The 23,852-nt window shown below is 39.4% G+C and overlaps 1 protein-coding gene across 1 annotated transcript in view; it reads right to left on the reverse strand.

The window, feature by feature from the left end:
* LOC122747036 (ABI family member 3 binding protein) overlaps positions 1 to 23,852 on the reverse strand; it is a 313,537-nt gene that overhangs the window by 177,328 nt on the left and 112,357 nt on the right.

Consider the following 23,852-nt stretch of genomic DNA (forward strand, 5'->3'; position numbering starts at 1 on the left):
AAAACGAGAGATACCAATTGACACAGATTTTGCATTAGTTTCTTGTGAATGTTATCCCTTTATGAAAGAGAGAAGACATTTAGACAATCAAGTCACTGAAGAATTCAGACCTTAGCAGCCTTCTGGTTCATCACCATCATTTAACATCCCACATTGTGGCCAGTGCTTGATGTGTTAGGAAAAAAAGAGAAAGAAAACATTCACACAAAACACATGTGGGTCTCATATGTTGAACAATCTGGCATCTCTCACTTTAATCACAGTCCCTATGAATATTCATAATTACCCAGTTAATTCACGCCCTGTTTATATAATTTCTAAGACTGACTCCTACAGAATTCTTCAATCATGAGTCTCATTTTTCTTGAGAAGAAACTTCCTTGTAAATAAGTCTTAAATGCATACTTCTATCTGATGGAAAGAACATTGGATTGGGGGGCTAGGAGAGTTGGGTTCTAATCGAAACTTCCCTGTTAGCTATCTATGTGGTTTTGGGCAAGTCAGTTTTCCTCCGTGGCCCTTAGATTTTTCACCTCTGAAATGGTGGAAGGGCAGACTAGATAACCCTTAAGGTTCTCTCTCATTTAAAAAAAACCAATCCTGATTCTATACTTCCAGACAGGGCACTAAAAATATCTCATTTGAAATCCATCAACTGGCTCACATGTCATTAATTAGTAACTTAGTAGATGGCCCCAGTTGACAAGTCTGTTCTTAATAAAATGTTTGGTTTATATAATCTTCGCCATGGATTGTTAGCAAATGAAAATGATGTCCATTAGGCCTAGCAAAGTTACCTTTTTTGTTTGTTTCCCAGGCTACTGCTTGGGTACATACACACACACACACACACACACACACACACACACACTCTCTCTCTCTCTCTCTCTCTCTCTCTCTCTCTCTCTCTCTCTCTCTCTCTCTCTCTCTGTCTCTGTCTCTGTCTCTCTCTCTCATTGGATATGTTAAGAATTCCTAATGAGTATAGTTAAAGAAAACAAACTTTCAGTTGATTTCTTTGGGTGACTGATGGCCTCTAACAAAGACAAAAAAATGCTAATTTCTTCTCTGACTTTGAGACTCATGCGTTTCCATTCGCCTTTTAATGGTCTCCTAACTTCTTGATTATAATACAGATGATAAATGTTCTTTTCTGTTGTAGTGGTAAATGTATACCTATTGGAAAATCACTCAAGATTATCAGATGCATCAACTATATAAGAAAGGAGCCAACATTTGGGAATAGTGCCTTGTACAAATCAGGTGCTAAGAGTCAGATGACCTAGGTTCCAGTCTCAGCTCTTTTACTTACTACCTATGTGACCATGAGCAAGATATTTAATCTCTCTGGCCTGAGTTTCTTCATCTGTTGAGTAAGTGGGTTGGACCACATGGCTTCTAAGAGACTTCCCAACTTTAAATCCCTGTTCCAATAGAATTTAATTGAGGTCAGGGAATGGTTTCCTTTTTCTCTGTATCCTTAGTACCTGTCAGTACCTGGCATTTAGTAGGTGTTTTAGAAATGCTTGAAGATGAGTAAATTAATATGATAGTTGATAACAGATAGATCAAGCCTGAGTTCAAATACAGTCTCCAACACTTCCTAGGTGTGTGAACCTGGGAAAGTCACTTAACCATCTTTGTCTCAGTTCCTCCTAAGTTGGAGAAAGGAATGGCAAACCACTTCAGTATCTTTGCCAAGAAAATCCCAAATGGGTCACGAAGAGTCAGACACAGCTAAAATGACTGAATACAAAAAAGGAACTAGATGGTGCAGTGGTTAGAGTCCTGAACCAGGAGTCAGGAAGTTGAGAATTCAAATACTCACTAGCTTTAAACCTGGGCATATCACAACTTCTGCCTCAATTTTCCCATGTGTATAATGGGAATGATCAAATGATATAACATTTGTAAAGTTCTCTGCAAAACTTAAAGTACTATATAAATGCTAGCTATTAATATTGTGGTAAAATATGAAAGTTTTTAACAGTCGGTTAGGATAACTGAAAGACGCCAGTTTTTCAAGGACCACCCTTTTGGGGAGGAGATGAACAGTCCGCCTGCTGCGCATGTCAGACTGCCTGCCGGGGTTTTTTTTTGACTTCCGGGGTGGAGAGAAGGGGAGTAGCCTTTTTTTTGCCGGCTTGGCGGGACTCCTGGCGGCGCGGGACAGACGGTCTGACTCACTCCAAAGGTGGCCTAAATCGGTTTGGTGAGTTTTTATAAGGAATATAGACTAAGCCTAGATTTAAGACGATTTGTACTGTATTTCTATTTTCCTATCCTTCTAATCAACAACACCTTATATACAATAAAGGCTCTATCTAGAAAACCAGAAGCTTCTTCCATTTACTAGTCTGGGAGATAAATTAAGGGAAGGGTTAAGTAGGGGAGATTTATGATCTAATATCCAATTTTAAATCTCACAGTTTGGCGACCCCGAAGGGACCTTAAGGACCCTCCCACCCTCCCTAGTTTGGCCATAAGCCGGCTAATTCGGTGGATTTTCCAAATACCCCCCCCCCCCCCCCCCCCCCCCCCGCGGACTTTCCCTTTGTCTAATCTCCCTTAAAGACTTTAAGCCTCTAAAAGTCTCGCTTTAAACAGAAAAGCCAGCCCAGTTTAAAGGGCAAGATGCTTGAATATTCTACCATCCCTTTGATTTTTCTCATCGGAATGTATTGGGACAGCATAACATCCCGACTTAGAGGAATAGTTTACTCAATGGTCCTTCATAACATTATTGGTTTTTTCCTCATTCAGGCAGCAAAAAGTTTTTTGTATAATAGTATACGTGAGAATCTTTGGGAAAATACGTTTAATATAAGTAGAAATTTTATGCCTGCAATTGAAATACCTTTTAATACCACATCCATAGTTCATACGACTAAGGATTTTATTTTTTTTTGTTGTTTTTTTTTTGTTTTTGTTATTATCATTGTTTTTGTTATTATCATTGTTATGATGTGGGGGGAAACTCTCACATATGGAGAGAGACCTCAAAATGGCTGTTTCTACTAGAGATGATCCAAGTTCAGAATCAGATCAGCAGAAACTACTCCCTCTGCAGGAAGCTATAGAACATAGTAAGAAGGGAGTGCCAATTCAAGTCAGAAAATATAGCCCCTTTAGACCAAGTGACTTGAGCGCATGGAAATCAATCATCCCTAGTTTTGAGAAAAATCCAAACACTGTAATTTCACAGTTAAGGACTATATTTAATGCATATCAACCCAGTTGGGCTGATGTTACTTGCCTTTTGGAAACTTTACTGTCCCCAACTGAGATTACAGATATTATCTCAGCAGGAAATGCCCTTGTTGCGAAAGGTAAGGCCGATGTGGAATGGCCTCTAAAGGATCCAGAGTGGAATTATAATGATGATAGGGATTTCCAAAGATTAAAAGATGCTAGAGAAACACTTCTGAAGGGAATGGAATCTTGCTCTAGAAAACCGGAAAACTGGCAGAAATTTTTAAGCCTACCTCAGGAGGCTAATGAAAGACCAAACAGATTTTATGATAGACTTTGTGAGGCCGCTAGACAGTACACCAGATTGGATCCAGTAGATTTAAGAGATTCCTGTATCATTCTCAACACATTTGTTTATAATTCACTGCCAGAAATACGCAGATACTTTCTGAAACAATGTCCAGACTGGAGAAATCTCTCAGTAGATAGAATTAAGGAACTTGCAAATTATGTCTTTGACTCACGTGAGGAAGATCCAGATCACCCTAAACAGAGCATTCTGGCACCAGCGATTCCTAGTCAGCCATGTGGACACTGGAACAAGGACACTAAGGTGTGTTGTTACTGTCGTAAGGAGGGGCATGAATTGAGAGAATGTAGGACTTGGAGAAGAAATTCTAATTCTAATTACAGGCGAAATCAAAATAGAAATAGATCTTTTTGGAGGAATACAGAAAGGCAGTACCAGAATAATGGTAACCAAGACCCCCCTCAGAAGAGGACACAGGAATGATGGTGTCTTGGGGAGGAATGGAACATAGATAATGAAAGCCATATATTCCCAGATCCGGATTTTTTGAATGCACTTGTGCCAGTCCATTCACCTCCCCAGAGTAATGAACCACATGTCACCTTAAAAGTGGGGGAGACTTATTATGATTGTCTGCTAGACACAGGAGCCTCTAAATCAGTATTAGTAAGCAAACCAGATGCTGGGTGTAGACCTGTAGGATTTTTGAATGTAGTGGGAGTCTCAGGAAAGAGCCAGAGAGTGGCAAAATTGAATCCTCGCATGGTATCTATGGGGCCCTTAACAGTGGAACATTCATTTTTACTCATGCCTGATGCCCCTGTAAATTTATTAGGTCGTGATCTCCTTTGCAAGCTTAGAGCAACCATATCTTGTGCTCCAGATGGGGCTGTCTCCTTACAATTGCCAGAGGATACTGTTCATTTATTACCAATTTTACTTACAGAAGCTCAAGGAACAGCAGGGGAGGTATCCAAAATCCCCTCTGACATTCCTGAGTCTTTATGGGCCTCATCCCCTAATGAGGTGGGGCTCCTTAAGTCTGCCATGCCTGTTACCTTTAAAGTTAAGGGGGGACCACCCCCCTCCATTCCACAGTATCCATTGTCTAGGGAAGCAATAGAAGGGATCACCCCTATAATTGAGGCTTTGAAAAGCCAGGGTATTATTATTCCATGTCATCACTCTCCATGCAATACTCCCATTTTGCCAGTTAAAAAACCCAAGCCTGGGCCAGATGGTAAACCTGTTTATCGTTTTGTGCAAGATCTTAGAGCGATTAATAATTATGTTATTCCTAGACATTCCATAGTTCCAAACCCGGCTACGATAATTTCCTCGATTCCCTATGAATCTACATGTTTCACAGTGGTAGACCTTTGCTCTGCCTTTTTCTCCATACCAGTACATGAGGACTTCCAATATTTATTTGCTTTTACCTGGAAAAATAGACAGTGGACCTGGACTAGACTCCCACAGGGATTTGTAGACAGTCCCACATTATTTTCCCAAATTTTACAGCAGGATCTGGCCTCTATTACCTTTAAGGGCTCCATACTAGTACAATATGTAGATGACTTACTTTTGGCCTCTCCTAATGCTGAAATTTGTCAGGAAGATAGCCGTCACTTACTGCTGGAGCTGCACAAGAGAGGACACAAGGTTTCCAAGACAAAGGTACAATGGTGTTTGCCCCAGGTAGAATATTTAGGATTTATTTTGGCTGCTGGAACTCGCTCTGTCTCTTCTAAGAGAGTCCAGGCCATTCAACAACTCTCTGCCCCCACTACTAAGAGGCAGTTGAGAGCCATTCTGGGAGCAGCTGGGTACTGTAGACAATGGATACCCTCTTTTGGTGAAATTACTAAACCCCTCATAGCTCTTACAAAAAGTTCTGTTCCAGACAGTTTACAGTTGGATCCCCAGCATCTCTCAGCCATAAAAGAATTAAAACGGGCCTTGTTATCAGCACCTGCCCTAGGACTGCCAGATTATAGTAAGCCTTTCACTCTCTTTGTGCATGAACAAAGGGGGGTGGCTTCTGGAGTCCTGACTCAGTCACTGGGGCCTAACCAACGTCCTATAGCCTACTATTCAATTCAGCTGGACCCTGTAGCGGCTGGAGCGCCACCTTGCCTTAGAGCAGTGGCGGCCACAGCGCTTTTGGTAGAAAAAGCCTCTGATTTGGTCCTAGGTAACCCTCTAACTGTGCAATGCCCTCACGAAGTGGAGGCTCTCTTACTACGTCACAGGACACAAGCCTTTTCAGATCAAAGGCTGGCTAAGTATGAAATAACCCTGTTAGGTAATGAGAATATCACTTTAAAACGCTGCACAGTTCTTAATCCAGCAACACTACTCCCTAACTTACCATTCTCGGGGGAACCATTGCATGACTGTGCTTCTTTAGTTGATATGGCTGAAAAACCCCGTGACGATCTTTTTGATACACCTTTAGAAAATCCTGATCTTGTCCTCTATACAGATGGTTCCTCATTTATGAGAGAGGGAACCCGTTTTACTGGAGCTGCTGTAGTTTCTGATTATGACACCCTCTGGGCAGCTTCTCTGCCTTCCCATTTTAGTGCACAGGCTGCTGAACTTGTGGCTCTTACACAGGCCTGTAATATAGCTAAAGATAAGAGTGCCACCATTTTTACTGACTCGAAATATGGCTTTGGCATATGCCACTTTATTGGTATGATTTGGCGTCAACGAGGCTTTCTAACATCCTCGGGCAAGGCTATTGCCAATGGGGACCTTATCAAGGACCTCTTAGATGCCCTAAAACTGCCTTCTTCCCTAGCCGTTGTACATTGCCCTGCCCACACAGGGAATAGTGATCCTGTTTCAAAGGGAAAGGCACGAGCCGATTCTGCAGCCAAGCTTGCTGCATTAGAAGCTCCTGAACATGTATTTAACCTTTCACCTTCTGAGGATATTCCTTCCAACCTAACCTATGACGATTCTGAAGTAGAAAAGTGGAAAAAGAAATTTAAGGCGAAACAGATCAATGGCATCTGGGTGTCTCCGGAAGGTAAGCCATTTCTTCCCCGGAAATTCTACCACCAGGTATGCCTCTCTGTTCACAGAAAAGGCCATTTTGGTACACAAGGCATTGTAGACTCTATTAAGAGAACCTGGATAGCACCAGGTGTGACTAATACAGCATCTCGAATCTGCTCGGGCTGCTCCACATGTCAGTCTTATAATCAGTATGCTTTTAAGGCCAAAGCTTATGGAGGGCGTCCTCTAGCATATACACCTTTTGAGCACTTACAAATTGATTATATTACTATGCCAAAAGCAGGACATTATAAATTTTGCCTTGTTATAGTTGATCAGCTCACTCGGTGGGTGGAGGCCTTTCCCAGCCCCCGAGCCACAGCTGCCTTTGTTGCCAAAATTCTTCTTAAAGAGATAGTACCTCGTTTTGGCCCACCAGCCCTCATCGATTCTGACAAAGGCACACATTTCACTGATTCGATTTTATCCCAAATCTACTCTTTCTTGGGAGTGACTCCAAAATTCCACACGCCCTACCATCCACAAAGTTCAGGCCAAGTCGAACGTATGAATAAAGAGCTTAAGAGTATGATTGGCAAATTATGTACTGAAACCCATTTGAAATGGCCTGATGTTCTACCATTGGCATTATTCTATCTACGAAGTAGACCAAGAGGAGAACTTCATATATCTCCTTATGAAATGCTTTTTGGTCACCCTCCTATCCAAGCTAAAACTTTTTCCCCAGTTTATACATCACTGGTGGGAGGTGATACTTCTGTTGCTTCCTATATACAGGAATTACAGACCAGGCTACGTGAACTCCATGAGGCAGGAGCTGTGGTCCAGGCAGGACCATTAGACTTTTCATTGCATAACTTCAACCCAGGAGATAAAATATATGTAAAGAATTTTCAGAAAACCAGTGGAACTCAACCTGCCTGGGAAGGACCTTTTCAGGTATTATTGACAACTCCTACTGCCATTAAAATTGGTGAAAAAGACTCATGGATTCATTGCTCTCATATAAAGCCTGCACCATTCATAGGTGAAGAGATTTCAGATAGACCTGAGGTAGACGCTAAAGAGGTAAAAACCCTAAAGATAGCAACTGTTAAAGAGCAAAGAGAGTTCAGAGGAAAAAGGCAGTTCCCATTTAATAATCCCACTGATCAGTTAAATGCTTTGGGACTCAGTCTTCGTAAAGTATCAGGAGACGGAAATTGCCTTTTTAGGGCTTTAGCAGACCAGCTAGAAGGTCACTGTAGAAATCATCTCAGACACAGACAAGAAGCTGCTTCTTATATGATTAACCATAGACAAGAGTTTGAGTCTTTTATAGTAAATGACTCCCCTTTTGAAGAATATGTTGATGAATTAAAGAAATTTGGAAAGTGGGGAGGAAATGATACAATTGTAGCATTTGCTAAGCAGCATCAGCTGAATGTTGTGGTTCATCAATTAAATCAGCCTTTATTGAAAATCAGTGGCACAGACAAAACTGATGCTAGAGAACTCCACATTTTCTACCATAAAGAACATTATGACAGCATTAGAAAGATCAATGACAATTCAGAAACCCCTGCCACTTTGGCATGCAGAGAATTGGGGAACCAGTTAAAACAATGTGGCATACCCCAAACTCTAGCAGCTTAAATACCTTAAAATTTAACAAGCATTTCCTTCCACAGGCAAAAGCACTGAAGCACATGGCCTAGTTTTCTGGCCCACCTCAATTTCTCCCACCCTTTTCCCTACCCTATACCTATTTTTTTTTTTTTAATCCTTTTTGCTTTTTGTTTTGTTTTGACTTTTGAAAGGCACTGAAAAGACCTGGAATTCACCACACCTTTAAATTCTTTAAGAGCACAAAAGGGTGCTTAGCGAATCTTTTGCCTTTTATTTTTGGTTTTTGGTTTTGCTTTGTTTTTTTTTTTTTTACTTTTGTTTCTTTTGCTTTTCTTTAAAAACCCGATTTTGTGAACTAAGTGACTTTTCAAAGGCATTTTAAGTATATGCTATTGAATATTGAATCTTGCTTATTGAAGTCTTATTTCTTTTTGATGAATTAATCACCACTTTAAGTATCTGCTACTGTTATACTAGAGAATTCATGTATAAGATGATGTGGTCTACTTGCTAAAAGAAGATTATGTAATAATGTCTAAAAGAAGATTATGTAACAATGTCTAATATAATCAGCTATTTACATTCGTTTATTATTTATATGTCATTATACTCTGGGTATGGTTTGGAATTATTGTATATATCACTAATATATTCTCAGTTATGCAGCATAGCACACATTTTTACCATCATATTGTCTTTGGTGAAATTAATGAGATTTCAGAAATATGGAAACTTATCATTTCAGAGACTAACTTGCTGTGAACTCTGATGCAGGCCCTGGAGAGAATATATGTGCAACAAAAGGAGAGACAGGTATACATAAGTCCATGGTTTGCTTATGATGGTGACTATGTAGAGCACAATTACTAGGCACAGTCCAGTATTCATCCTCTCTCCCTCCTAATTTAACCTAATTTAACTGAACTTACTTATCTTTTTATCTCACTCAGTTGAATTCACCTGTGGCCTAGCACAATCACTGGCTGTCTCGGAACCATGAGATATGGTATGATAACCTTTCCATAACATTTTCAGGTGTCATGAACACATACTAAATTTGACTTTGATCCAGACACATGGTGGTAAAAAGTGTTACTGATTGCAAAATGCTATGCTAAGGTTTAGTAAAAAAAAAAAAATACAGCAATTCAAACAGTTAAAGAAGAAATCCAGCTTTCCAGACCAGAGTCCAGAGTCCAGAATCCAGTTTTCCAGACCAGAATCCAGTTTCCTCCTGATGACATCTTACCACTTCAAGAAGACAAGAGAACTCAGAGACTTTATATGAACTGTTTTGCTTTATTAGCTTTTACTATCTCCTTTCTGTTATATACTATCTGTAACATGTACTCTCTGCAGAGGCTCTCCCTTTGCAAGACTAATGTCAAAGCGTTGGTTCATGAGGAAAAAAAAAAATCGCCCCTCTGGACAAAACTTTCCTCTCTTCCTTTTCTGTATTGTTGTTCGCATATTATTAGTCAGCAGAAGTTATTATATTCTTTTTACTGTTCCATCAAGGAAACATTCCATTTCTTGAGGAAGCAAAGGGGGGAAATGTGGTAAAATATGAAAGTTTTTAACAGTCGGTTAGGATAACTGAAAGACGCCAGTTTTTCAAGGACCACCCTTTTGGGGAGGAGATGAACAGTCCGCCTGCTGCGCATGTCAGACTGCCTGCCGGGTACAGTCCGCCTGCTGCGCATGTCAGACTGCCTGCTGGGTACAGTCCGCCTGCTGCGCATGTCAGACTGCCTGCCGGGGTTTTTTTTTGACTTCCGGGGTGGAGAGAAGGGGAGTAGCCTTTTTTTTGCCGGCTTGGCGGGACTCCTGGCGGCGCGGGACAGACGGTCTGACTCACTCCAAAGGTGGCCTAAATCGGTTTGGTGAGTTTTTATAAGGAATATAGACTAAGCCTAGATTTAAGACGATTTGTACTGTATTTCTATTTTCCTATCCTTCTAATCAACAACACCTTATATACAATAAAGGCTCTATCTAGAAAACCAGAAGCTTCTTCCATTTACTAGTCTGGGAGATAAATTAAGGGAAGGGTTAAGTAGGGGAGATTTATGATCTAATATCCAATTTTAAATCTCACAATATTCTTATTACTTGTTGATTTTGTTTTTTACAATTGGAAATGATTACCATTATTTAGATAGGGTAGTAAACTGGAAAAAAGCAATTAGACTTACAAACAGGAAACCTAGATTAGAATCCTGTCTCTTTAATTATTAACTGTTAGTTGTTTTGTTTCAGTTGTGTCCAACTCTTCATGACCCCATTTGGGGTTTTCGCGGCAGAGATACTGGAGTGGTTTGCTATTTCCTTCTCCAGCTCATTTTATAGATGAGGAAATGGAGACAAACAGGGTAAAATGACTTGCCCAAGGTCACACAGCTGGTAAGTGTCTGAGGCCAGATTTTAACTCAGATCCTCCTGACTCCAGGACTGACACTCTATCCACTACACCACCCAGCAGCCCCAGTGACTGTTGGACCTTGAAGAAATCACTGGAATTCTCAGAATCTCAGTTTCCTCATATGTAAAACAGAGATTCTAACTACTAGCACAAGCTAATTTCCAGGGGTATTGTGAAGAATATACTCAGCAAACTGTACAGCGGAGCCTAAAAATTAACTATTTTTATATTTCATTACTTAACAAGGCCCATAGGCTTTACACAAATTGCAACCTCCCTGTATCTTGGATGCTTACTGAGAGTCACTATAGCTGAAAAACATCGCCACCTTGTGGCCAATCTACTGGCAATGAATCTCCTATCACTTCACAATGCCATCCTTCAGACTTAGAACCCCATCACTGAGCTCTGAAACACATTTACCAAGAGTCTACAGTGGGAAAGAGCCTCTGCTAAGTTCTGGGGATAAGAAGGAAACAAACAAAAAAAAGCCCTTGGGTTCCAATTCTCCTTAGTACTAGTTTCTTCCCTCTCTTGATTATCTCCAGATTATCCTGTAAATAGTTTGTATTTGGTGTTTGTAATTGTTTCGTCCATTAAACCATGAGTTCCTTGAGAGCAGGGACTGTCTTTGCCTTTCCTTGTATTCCCAGTGCTTTGCACGGTGATTGGCATATAGTAGGTACTTAATAAATGTGTATCGACTGAGTGGAGCAATTTATGTTCTACCTCAGGAATCATGAGCTATGATCTGGGGATCTTCCTAGCCATAACCCTTGAACTTCCTTCAAGAGACCTTTCCTGATTTCCCCATGGGTAATTTCTCCATTTTTACATTGTGCATTTATTTTTATTTTATTATTATTATTTTTTTTTTTGGTGAGGCAATTGGGGTTAAGTGACTTGCCCAGAGTCACATAGCTAGTAAATGTTAAGTGTCTGATCTGGATTTGAACTCAGTGCTCCTGAATCCAGGGCCAGTGCTCTATCCACTGCGCCACCTAGCTGCATTTATTTTCTATATATTCTGCATCTGTATATATGTATTTGTAAATGTGTTATAGTCTCTTGGCCAAAATGTAAGCCACTTGAGACCAGGCACTGCCTCACTTTCGTATTTCCATCACCTAGCACAGTGCTTGGCATATAATCTGAATTTAATAAATGCTTATTGATTGAATGAATGATGAATAATCATTTTGATTTTCTCCATGTCATTCCTACCCACCATATTTTACAAAAAGATCTCTGTGGCATTCACATCGTTGTTGATGGCACATCAGTGGAGCCAGCCAGCTACAGGCTGATTGTTAAGTGTGAGCATTTATGCCTCGGAAATCTACAAACACTACAAATGAGGGCTTGCTTTATTATTTTGTTGGTTGTCTAGAGAAAATGTTAATAATGTAGATTAAACTTAAAAGTGTGTGTCATGCCTACATTTTTTTTTCTCCAGAGAGTTGGTTGGTAAGCCTCTACAAGCACCAGCCCCTGCTACAAATTCTCTATACTATCCTTTTTATTTGATGATAGGATTAAAGTAATGAGAAAGAAGGAGAGGAGAGAAAGAGAGAGTGGGGAAGGAGAGAGGAGAGTGAGAAGGAGGGAGAGAGAGAACAAATTCACTTCTAGAAAAAGTAATTATAATAATGGAGTTGTACAATGTTTTGCAAACCTTAGACTGCCCAGTAAAGATCAACTATTGTTTGCTTATATATTCCTCAAAAAATTCTTAGTTTAGCATAAATAAAGCTTCTTAGATCTAGTCATTCTTGCATGTGTAAATTTTTCTGCTTTCATGGATTAATTCATTTTTTAGCTCATTGGTAGTCTGCGAAATGAAATCCTGGGAAAATATTTTCAGAAGTCAAAGAGAACATCATGAACGAAGGCATCTGGAAGATGAGATGATGTTTCTATTCATTTATGTTATGGCCAAATTCACACTGTGTAAAGCAGACAGTGTTATAACCAATGACAAGTCACAGCAGTATTCCAACACCAGGAGCATATGTTGGCTGTCTCCACTGTTTCAAAAATAGTTCAGTGATTCCCACTGGGAATAGTGAACTGAAATAATTCAAGAAAAAACAAGTTTGTTGTTTTTGTTCCATACTATGTGAAATTCCTAATAGATTTATAGTTGTCTGGAAGTTACAATATTCTAGTAGAGAGAGGCGGTAAGTTCCTATTATTAACATATAAAAAAGAAAAACAAAGCAGGAAAATTCTAATCCACAGTCTACAGTCATCACCCAATTAGGCCATTACTTTGAGAGGAGTGTTATGATTTGAATAAAAATTCATTTGTCTAAAGAAATAATGATAAGAGCTTTAGGGGGATCTTACTTTTTATTTATTTTTTATTGTTTTTGCTTGTTTCTGTGGGGCAATGAAGGTTAAGTGACTTGCCCAGGGTCACACAGCTAGCGTCAAGTGTCTGAGACCGGATTTGAGCTCAGCTCTTCCTGAATCCAGGGCTAGTGCTTTATCCACTGTGCCACCTAGTTGCCCCCATGATTTTACTTTCAACAGTAAACAATGCTGGTTCCCCAAAGTGGTGCATGCCTCAAATGTTTATTTTAATCCATGATTTTAAATGTACTTTAAAATTTGCTATTTTCATAGTTAGCCCGAGTTTTCCATTCCTTGAAGCTGAAAAGTCCACCTTTGTGCCATTGCTCAAAATGGTGCATTGATGACTTGACAAATATAGCATGCCCAGAGTAACATCAGAAATCTTGGTATTATCCTGAGTATTGTTGGTCAGTCATATTTCAGTCCTATCCAACTCTTCATTAACCCATTTGGGGTTTTCTTGGCAGAAATGCTGGAGTGGTTTGTCATTTCCTTCTCCAGTTCATTTTATAGATGAGGAAACTGAAGCAAATGGGTAAGTGACTTGTCCATACAGCTAGTATGTGTCTGAATCTGGATTTGAACTCAGATCTTCCTTACTCCAAGCCCAGTGTTCTATCTACTGCAGCACCTAGCTGTCCTGTACCGAGTATAGCTAGGGCCTAAGAAGTACATGTGAGAAGCCCTGAAAGAAGGGCATTCCTCAGGGTACACAGTGAGAACATTTTAGTGGTTTGAAGGATTGTCAAAGATCAAATGTAGGGGCAGGTAGATGGTGCAGTGGATAGAGCACCTGCCCTGGAGTCAGGAGGACCTGAGTTCAAATCCAGCCTCAGACACTTGACACTTAGTAGCTATGTGACCCTGGGCAAGTCACTTAACTCCCAGTGGCCTCACCAAAAAAAAAAACCCTAAAAACAAAAGATCAAATGTAAAGTACTTTGCAAACTTTATAATGCTGTATAAATATAAGGTTATTATCACTAAATATCATAAAGAATTATGTCTAAAACATCTATATTAATATTGGTTTTATTAGAAACTATAGCTTAAAGGTTTCAGGCTGATGATTGTCTATACCAATGCCTTCTGGCCATGTCCCTAAGACCTAAACTGAAATAAACAGGAACTAATCACTTAGTTTCAGTGAGACCTCTTCTACCTAATCTGGAATTATTTGACTAGGAAAGCTATATGGACCCTGATGAGCCAGTGATGTAGTCAACATGTCATTGAATGATTGAAAATCAGTCCTTAGCACGAAGCCCCATTTCTGTCTGGTCTCTTGGCCTTAGATCCAAGCTTGAGGATGCCCTCCTGAATAGTCAAAGGCACAACTGCCAAGATTAATCCATCCTCACCTCACCTCACCTCACCTAGGTGGAAAAGAAGTATTAATGGTGGGCTGTGCTACGCTTTCAATCCAATTGAATAAATATTGAGGAACTGCTAAATCAATGGCTTCTTGTCACGAGCTCTCTGAGCAAAAGACCAAGTTGCCAGAAGTGTTTAGAAACTTGACAGTTGCTAAGAGGATCTCATCAGGCCTCGCTGGACCCTGTGGAAAGTTCAAATACCCTATGTATATACCAGTAATGAAGAAAATACTGGATTTGGAGTTAGAATGTAACCTCCCTGAAGGGACGGAATGCTTCATGTTTACCTTCATATCTCCTAGCACAGTGCCTTAAGCACATAGTAGATGCTTAAATTGATAATTGATGAGTTTGATGGTGATTCATGACACAATTTCAGAAAGGATTAATGAGGGTCTGGATTATAAGCTCTGATCCCTAGGAATCAGGCTTCCAAAAATAAATCATGACAAAATAATATAATTTCCTTTTATCAGTAGCTTTACTAGACTGAGCAGGGGAATGTTATAGGTATAATGGAACATGGCTTTAATAAGACCTCTTACACTTTGAGCATTTGAAGGACCTTGGCACATTGCAGGTTGAAGGTGCAGCACTGTTTACTCTGGAGAAAAGCTAGGTGGGAAACATGATATCTGTCTTCAATATTTGAAGGATTGTCACTCAAATGAGGACTGCTCAGCCCCAAAGAGCAAACCTAGGAGAAATGTTTAGAGATTGCAGAGAAGCTAATTTAGAGTTGATATAAGGAAGAGCTTCCTAACAATTATTGTTGAGCAAAAGTGCCGCGTTCTGCCTCAGGAGCTAGTGGCTTTCCCCTCACCAAAGTCAGCAAAGCCTGGATGACCACTCTTTAGACATGATGTATGGATGGTTTCTATAGACACTTGTTGGATTAGATGGTCTCTGAGGTCCCTTGCAACTCAGAGATTCTGTGATTACCGTTTTCTCCTATCCATCCATCCCTCTCCATCTTGAATTTTGTGGAACGGTCAAACCTTACTTCTTTTACCTCTCTAATCATTTTTTTAGAATCTTTTTCATGGGCCCTTCCTTGTCTCCATAGTACTTTGAAAGGTACACCCCTTTTGACTGACCTCATGCTTCTTTTTCTCTTCTGACCCATTATTTTGGTATCGCTCCTCTCTCTAACATGTTGCATGTGTCTTGTCTTCATTTATAAGGTCCTTGAGGGAAAGGACCAGTTTTTATCATTATTATGTACCATAGCTATTTTCTAACTGAAAATAGATGCAAAAAAGATTTTTTTCATTAAAATTCCTTCATTCTCAAAAAAATATAAGACCTTTGACAAAACTTCTCATGCTGCTTCTTGTGGATAAGATGAAGAGTTATGGGTGGAATAATGGTATGCTTAGGTGGATTTATAGTTGATTGAACCCAAAGAGTGCTGATTAAGAAGCTATGTCAACCTGGAGGGCAATCTCTAATGATGTGCCAAAATCATAGAAATGTATATACATAGAGTATATAGAAAGTGTGCCTATCAGATCTGTGAATGACACAAAGCTGGAAGGGAGAGCTAAAGGAATTGGATGAGAGTATCAGAGTCTTAAAAGATGTGGCTAAATTAGAGTGATGAGTTGAATTTAACAAGATGTCACAGGTGAAACAATTAAAGGAATTGAAGGTGATTAGGCTGGAGAAGAGGAGGCAGGGGAAGTATGAAAGCTCTCTTCAAATATTTGAAGAACTGACATCTTGAAGATGGATTACATTTAATTCATTTAACTCAAGAAGGCAGAACTAGGATCAATGTGTGGAATAATTGTAAAAACAGAAAATGACAATACTTGGAGGTTTGCAAAGCACTTTTATGTACATTATCCCACATGATTCTCGCAAAGACCCCCTTGAAGTAGGTACTATTTGTATTATTTCATTTTATAGATGAGGCATCTTGGAGGTGCAGTGGGCCATAACACTGGTACTGGCTTCAGGAAGACTTCAATTCCTGCCTCAGATACTTGCTAGATGTGTGACCCTGAATAAATACCTTAAACTCTGCTTTAGTTTGCTCATCTATAAAAATGAAGATAATAATAGCACATTTGCCTCTCAAGGTTGCTATGAGAATAAAATGAGATGTTTTTAAAGTACTTTGCCAACCTGTATATTTATTATTATTATTATTATTATTATTATTAGCGGTAGTGGTAGTAACAATGGTTGTAGTAGTGGTGGTGGTGGTGGTGGTGGTGTAAGGAAATTGAGACCCAAAGATAAATGAATTGCCCAGGGTCCCACAATTAGAAGCTTTCAGATGAGAGGATTGAATCCATTTGTCTCCTCAGTCCAAACCAGTATGCTTTACACTTTCAGCTCAGTAAAAGAAAAAGAAATTGAAACTAATTAGAGCTTTCCAAAAATGGAATGATCAACTGACACTTGAAGCTCCTTGCCTCACTTGCATTTATCTTTATTCCTTTCTTCTTTTGCAAGAATCCTTTTAAAGTCTGGGTTAATAAGAAAGCTCCAGGGGAGTCATGGGTCTTTTTAGATGTTTCTCCATGCATGCTCTTGTCCATTGGCATCCCTTCTAGTTTTCTTGCTAACATTTCTTTTTTAAAGACTAATTCTTCTGGATTTTTCTTTCCTTTTTGATGACTCATACCAATATTTTCTTTAGAAATTTTGAAATCTGCTTTCCAAAAGAAGATTCGAGTCTTCTGTGTCTATGTCTGTTAATTTCTTCCATGTCTATTATGATTTCTAACATTTTCATTTTCTCTCAAAGCTTCTCTTGCTTTCACTTCATTTCTAACCAGGCTACTCATTAGATATCTCTGACATTACCCAGAAACCTCTTGATCCTGGAAAAAAAACACTTCAGCCCTGGGAATTTTATTCCCAAAGTACCCTTAGTATCGTGGTTCCTCCTTCTGATTGGATAGATCCTCCCAGAACCTCTATTTTAGGAAGGTGCCCAGGATATTTCTTCACTTTTCACCAGGCTATATGCTAAACTTAATCTGTGCTGGTACTAGGTACACCCCCATTTCTTTTCAGCTTACTTTGGTGTTGTCTTCTACCATTAGAATGCAAGATTTTTTGAGAACAGGGACACACTCTTCCCCTCTCCTCCTCTCCTCTCCTCCTCTCTCCCTCCTTCTCTCTGTATTCCCAAATGCTTAGACTGCCTGGCAGATAATAAATCAGTGTAAAGGTCTCATGATTAGATTGAAAAACAGTTATCAAAATTTTTTGGAAAAAAACAACCAAGAACACAGACCTCAGCTTAAGAACCACAGTGACAAACATTACAATTCAATCATATATTTATTGATCACATTGTTAAAATTGTTCTAAGTACTTAGGGAGGCACACATACAAATAAAAGAAAATCTGGGTTTGAAAGGAACGTAGGATCTTGGAGCAGCAAGACCCATACAGATGAAAAGTTAACATACAGGGTGCCCCAAACTTTAACCTTTTAAAACTTAAAACAGCACTAAGACTTTTCCAATACTCTGTAGAAAGGAATACATGATAAGTTCCAGTCAAGGAAAATACATTAATAAGGACTATAGGAGGCCAGAAGATGTACAGATCATTGTGAATTAGTGCAATCAGGAAAGGCTTCTTAGAGGAGGTGAGAATGAAAGGTGAGCCTTGAAGGATGAGTAGGATTTATATAGATGGAGATTACAGTAGGCATTTTAGGGGAACAAAAAGTGTGGTGTCAGGAACAGATGAGCATGACACAGTTGAGAAGGAATGAGTATCCCAGCTGGAGCACAGAGTTTGTGTACAATCATATCTGACATTTCAGTAGTGAAGAGCGACACCAAGTTTGGAGACTATTAATTCAGCTATGAAATTTCAAATATGTGTGTTCATATATGCTCAGGGCCAAGAAGAAAATCAGGCAGTGAGCCCAAAGTCTATTTGTTATATGTCTGATTTTTCCTGTTAGTTTAGTTTTTGTAGGGATTTGTGTTTATGGGAGAACTCTGAATGGTTTTACCAAAGCCAGATGTGCCTGGTCTCTTAGCTTAGCTGTTTACTCACACGTAATCATATAAATTCACAGAAATTCACACATACACCTCCTCATATTCACTCAGCATATGCAGATGGTTCGACACACCCTTTTTCTGCTTCCACAGGGGAACTTTCTCTCTCCATGGATAAGTTTCTCCCTGGCCATGCTCTCTGGACCTGTGGGGTTAGTGGATAGGACAGCAGAGCAATGAAGGGAATGTGAGACAGGGAGCTAGGGGATGATGCTTGTTTCCTCCTGATTCCTCCTTCTACTGTTACTGGATGGAGAGCCCTCTGTCCTTCTAAATAGGACTGGTTGGTAATTTATACAACAAGGAATGTGGTAGGGAGGATTTGGGAATGGTAGACAGCCTCTTCTTCATAATGGATAGAACACTGGACCTAGAGTCAGGAAGACTAGTTCAAATCCTGTCTCAGATATATACTAGTTATGCAACCCTGGCAAATTATTTAACTCCCCTGTGCCTCAGTTTTTTCATCTGTAAAATGGAAATAATAATAGCAACTACCTCCTATGGTTGTTGTTAGAATAAAATGAGATAATGTAAAATACTTTGCAAACCTTAAAGCACTATATAAATGGCTATAATCAATAATAATAATAATACATTACAGAGAGAAGATCATTTGCCCAATTTAGTGGCGAAGTGGGAGCACTGTTGGGCAGCTTTATTTTTCCCTCTCCTCATATTATCTGGAGAACTGGGAAACCAGAATCTTTTCCAACACCATCTACCCACTATTCTTAAACTCACTAAGAGCTTAAGCAGAAGCAATTGCTGCCATCTTTCTTCAGTTCCCAATTTAGCAAGGATCATTTTCCCCAATAAGCTGGTTTACCAAGAGAGTCAACATTCCCCAAGAGCAACTAAACTGGTCAAGTAAAACTCATGCTGGTACTGGATATTTTTCATGTGAGTCTTACCTTAATTATGCTCTTTACTGGTATCATGCATAGAACTAAAAAAATGCTTAAAAATTAACACTTTAGGGGCAGCTAGGTGGTGCAGTGGATAGAGTACCGGCCCTGGAGTCAGGAGTACCTGAGTTCAGATCAGGCCTCAGACACTTAACACTTACTAGCTGTGTGACCCTGGGCAAGTCACTTAACCCCCATTGCCTCACTTAAAAAAAATAATTAACACTTTACCCCTAACCATGGGGGTCTACATGATCAAGTGGTGAGGACACCATTGCACAGAACACAGAGCCTCTCATTCGAATCATCATTGTCCCCAATGACCCTGCTGAGTTCTAGAGCTCAGATAAAATTTTGCCCGGACATGACAATGAAAACAGAGTCCATATCTAATAAAAACAATTCTCTTGGCCACCAGTACTCACAGGCCAATACACACACGCATATCCTCTCCTCTTTTAGAAAGCTGTTGTGCATTAAAAGTTGTTGAATCTATTGTGTATGTGGTGGGGAGGGAAGTGGATGGTTGGGGGAGGGGGAAGTTCTGCTCCAGAATTTGAATGGGCACCCTGCAGAGATAATTACTAACTGTTGGATGTTGTCTGCTCACCAGGTCAAAGGCTGGCAAGAGCTTGCTTTTAAAGTACAATTTGTGTACACACACACACACACACACACACACACACACACACACACACATTTTCCAGTGAACTTGTCATTTCATTAATGTTATCTATAAAGGAAGTACTATTGAAAAGAGAGGAATTGTGTTGTTTTAATAACAGAGTTAGGAAAAATCAGTTGCCAGTTCTTAATCCTCTAAAGTCAAAGCCTTGATATCAGCCCAACTTTATTATTATAATTTTTTAATGTTCTAGTCAGGATCGATGTCAAATTAGAATGTTTCAGTGAAAGGAATCATTCTAATAATGAGAGCTTATGTGAGGGGAGGATGGGGGAGAATTTGTTTATTTTTGAAAGCTAAGATTTAACAGGCAAACATTTGTGTCCTAGAGAGGATCACAGAGCAATGAGCGGCTGCCACTGACTATGGACTGAAAAGACTACAAATTAACATTATTTATGTTATGTTGTATTTTTCTTGTGTTAAACATTTGCCAATGGCTTAAACCACACTCTAGAGTCTTACTGGCTGTTTTGATCCTACAGGGTGGTGAGTTTGACACCTTTGTCAAAGACCATCAGAGCTAGAAGGAAACTTCTCTCAATCCAGGCACTTTTGCCCTCCCAAGACCTTGGTTTTCTCATCTTCAAAATGAAGGTGGTAGTCTCACATCCTACTTTACAGAATTTACTAGCTGGGTGGTCCTGGCCAAGACATTAGCTATTTTTGCCTTGGTGTTCTCACCTGCAACACTGGGATAATAATGACTATAATACCCACTTTATGGGGTTGTTGACAGGATCAAATGAGAGAATGGGGGTGAAATACTTTCCAAACTTTAAAAATAAATGTCAGCTATTGTTATAGGTATTATAATGATGATATAGCAATGAAGATACTTTTAGTCCTTTCCAGTTCTAAAAATAAAGACAAGTTGAGAAATGTTTATTATTTTCCCATCATTGAGTCACCCATAGGCCCAGTTGGGAAAGATGTGAAGTCTTACTTAAAAACTCTTAAATATTTATTGTCATATTCACAATGTTGAAGGGGATAATGCACTGGATTTAGAGTCATTTGCTATGTGACTTTTGACAGATTACATAACATCTCTGAGCCTCAGTTTCCTCACCTGTAGTAGTGGATGGACCTGGAGTCAGGAAGTGGTTGTTCAGTCATTTCAGTCATGTCTGACTCTTCCTGAACCTATTTGGGGTTTTCCTGGCAAAGATACTGGGGTGGTTTGCCATTCCCTTCTCCAGTTAATTTTATAGATGAGGAAACTGAGGCAAACAGGATTAAGTAATTTGTCCAGGGCCACATAGCTAGTAAGTGTCTGAGGTCAGATTTGAACTCATGAAGGTGAGTCTTCATGATTCTAAGCCTAGTACTCTATCCACTGCACCACCTTGGAAGTCAGGAAGACCTGAGTTCAAATTTGGCCTCATTCACTTAACGGCTCTGTGACCTTAGAAAAGTCACTTTACCTCTGTTTTCCTCAGTTTCCTCCTCTATGAAATGGGGATGATAATAGCACCTGCCCAACAGGATTGTTGTTAGGATCAAATGAGATAATATTTGTAAAGGTCTTCACAAACCTTAAAGTGCTATGCAAATGCTAGATATTATTATTATTAGCAAAATGAGGTTGTTGTGAGCAAAAATTAAAGTAACATTTAAAGCACTTTGTAAACTTTAAAGTGCTAGATGGATGTGCTAGCTATTATTATTACTAATATCATTATCAATACAATTTCAATACCCTCATTGTACAGATGAGGAAAGTGAAGCCCAGAGATCTGTGACTTGTTCAAGGTCATACAGCTAGTGAATGGCAGAGTCAGGATTCAAATTCAGATCCTTTGATAGCAAATCTAACCCTACCCTTCACCATGCTGCTGCCCTATGTTAGCACACCCAGGACCATTTGAACAGGGAACAATCTAACTCAAATGAATGATGTTCTAAATATTTTAAAAAATACTTTGGACTTTTTTCCTTTGGGAGATGGACTGGATTTGCGATTTCATTTAAGTATGGAACTCACAGCGAAGGAGACTTTCCACCCATTAAAAGAGATTAATATCTGTAAAGCACTTACCACAGCGCTGGCACATAGTAGGTGCTTAAAAATAAATGTTGATTTCCTTCCCTTTCCCTATGAGTACTGGGAAGCACCTTCTTTACAATTTATAATCTTGGAGAACTGCTTAGAGTCATTAACCATACATAAAGATCCCTTTGGCAGCACAATGATTAGAAAACCACATATTAACATTATTTATGTCTTATTGTGGGCACCTAGGTGGTGCTGGGGTTGGAGTCATGGGTCAGGAGCCAGGAACACTCATCTTCCTGAGTGCAAATCTGGCCTCTGATACTTACTAGCTGTGTGACCCTGGGCAAATCACTGAATCCTATTTGCCTCAGTTTACTCATCTATAAAGTGAATTGCAAAAGGGAACGGCAAACTACTCCAGCATCTTTGCCAAGAAAACCCCGAATGGGGTACTGTAAAGTTGGATGTGACTGGAATAACTGGACAACAATGTTCTATTGTAATTTTCTTAAATATATCCCAATTACACTATTCTGGTTCTTCCAGCACTCAGGAGTGTTCTGGATATTTTATACCTCTTGCTTACAACATTGAAAAGTTAAGGGACTTGTCCAGGGTCACACAATCTCTATGTGTCAGAGGCAGGAATTTAGGTCTTCCTGTCTTCAAGACTGGTTCCCTACCCATTATACCACCTTTGGGTCTTAAAGCTTATAGCTTTCTTCTGACTACCAATAATTTACAATGCACGTGATGCCTCACAGAGTTTAAAATATGAGAGATTACAAAGAATATTGGAGCTTCCATGACCAAAGCAATCATGGACAACCTTTTGGGAATCCTTGAATAATGGCTGAGGAGGAGTTTACAAAGTAACTTGTTGGTTCTGAGAAAATTGTGATTTTTATTTTGATGGATTTGATTTATGTAGTGTACGCATACCCTTTGCTGAAGCAATATCAGAATCCATCTATACCTTCTCATCCTATGGATTTTTGTCTACATCTTTCCATAAATCCAATGCACTCTATTTATCCAATGTGTTATTTTAATATTTCAAGGGCACTATTTTAGCACTCGGGCTATCTATTTGTTATCACTTATTTTTCATACCATGACCAGGTCAGTTTTTTTATTGTTATACATATCTTCAATTATGTATTTTATGTCACTTCTTCCACACACACTAGAAAAGGTGTTGGTAACATATTGCATCCTACTTTATGTCTACCATCCATCTTTCCATTTCCCCATGGGTTTCCTATAATTCTGAATTGCAATTGTGAATTATACACAAACAAACAGAGGAATCCTTTTCCTGCATACCATCCTGGGGAAGGGGAAGAAAAGGAGCATTTATTACACACCCATTCTATGTTAGGCGCTGTGTTGATTGCTTTACAAATATTATCTCATTTGTTCCTGCTTCATATCTCTTTCACTAAATTTCCAAGATGAAATTTACTTGGATACAATTTATTTGTTGTTTGATGAGATCATCTATTCTGAAAAGAAAGGAAGCTTCCTAAGCAAATTTCAAAAAGGATGATGGACTTTTCGGGCAGATGTTACTCATAGGATGGGCCTGGAGAAAAGCAGTTTGTCTCTTGTCTGAAGACCAGCCCATCTGACAGAAAAGCTTGCTAGGACTTTTGGCTATGACAACATTTGAAAACTGTCTACCTAAGTCACAGATTGGTTGTGTTTTGGGTCAATGGAAGGAAGATCCACATTGATGAAACCACAAATTCTTAAAGTATCAAAGAAGATATTCATAGACTATTAAAGTTGTAAGGGACTTTAGAGATGATCTAGTCCAACCCTTTTATTTTACAGATAAGTAAACTGAGGCTCAGTTTGCCAGCTAGGTGGTACAATAGATAGAGTGGCCAGCATGAAGTCAGAAAGATGAGTCTTCCTGAATTCAAAT

Source organism: Dromiciops gliroides, chromosome 3, assembly GCF_019393635.1.
Source record: "Dromiciops gliroides isolate mDroGli1 chromosome 3, mDroGli1.pri, whole genome shotgun sequence".
Lineage (NCBI taxonomy): Eukaryota > Metazoa > Chordata > Mammalia > Microbiotheria > Microbiotheriidae > Dromiciops > Dromiciops gliroides.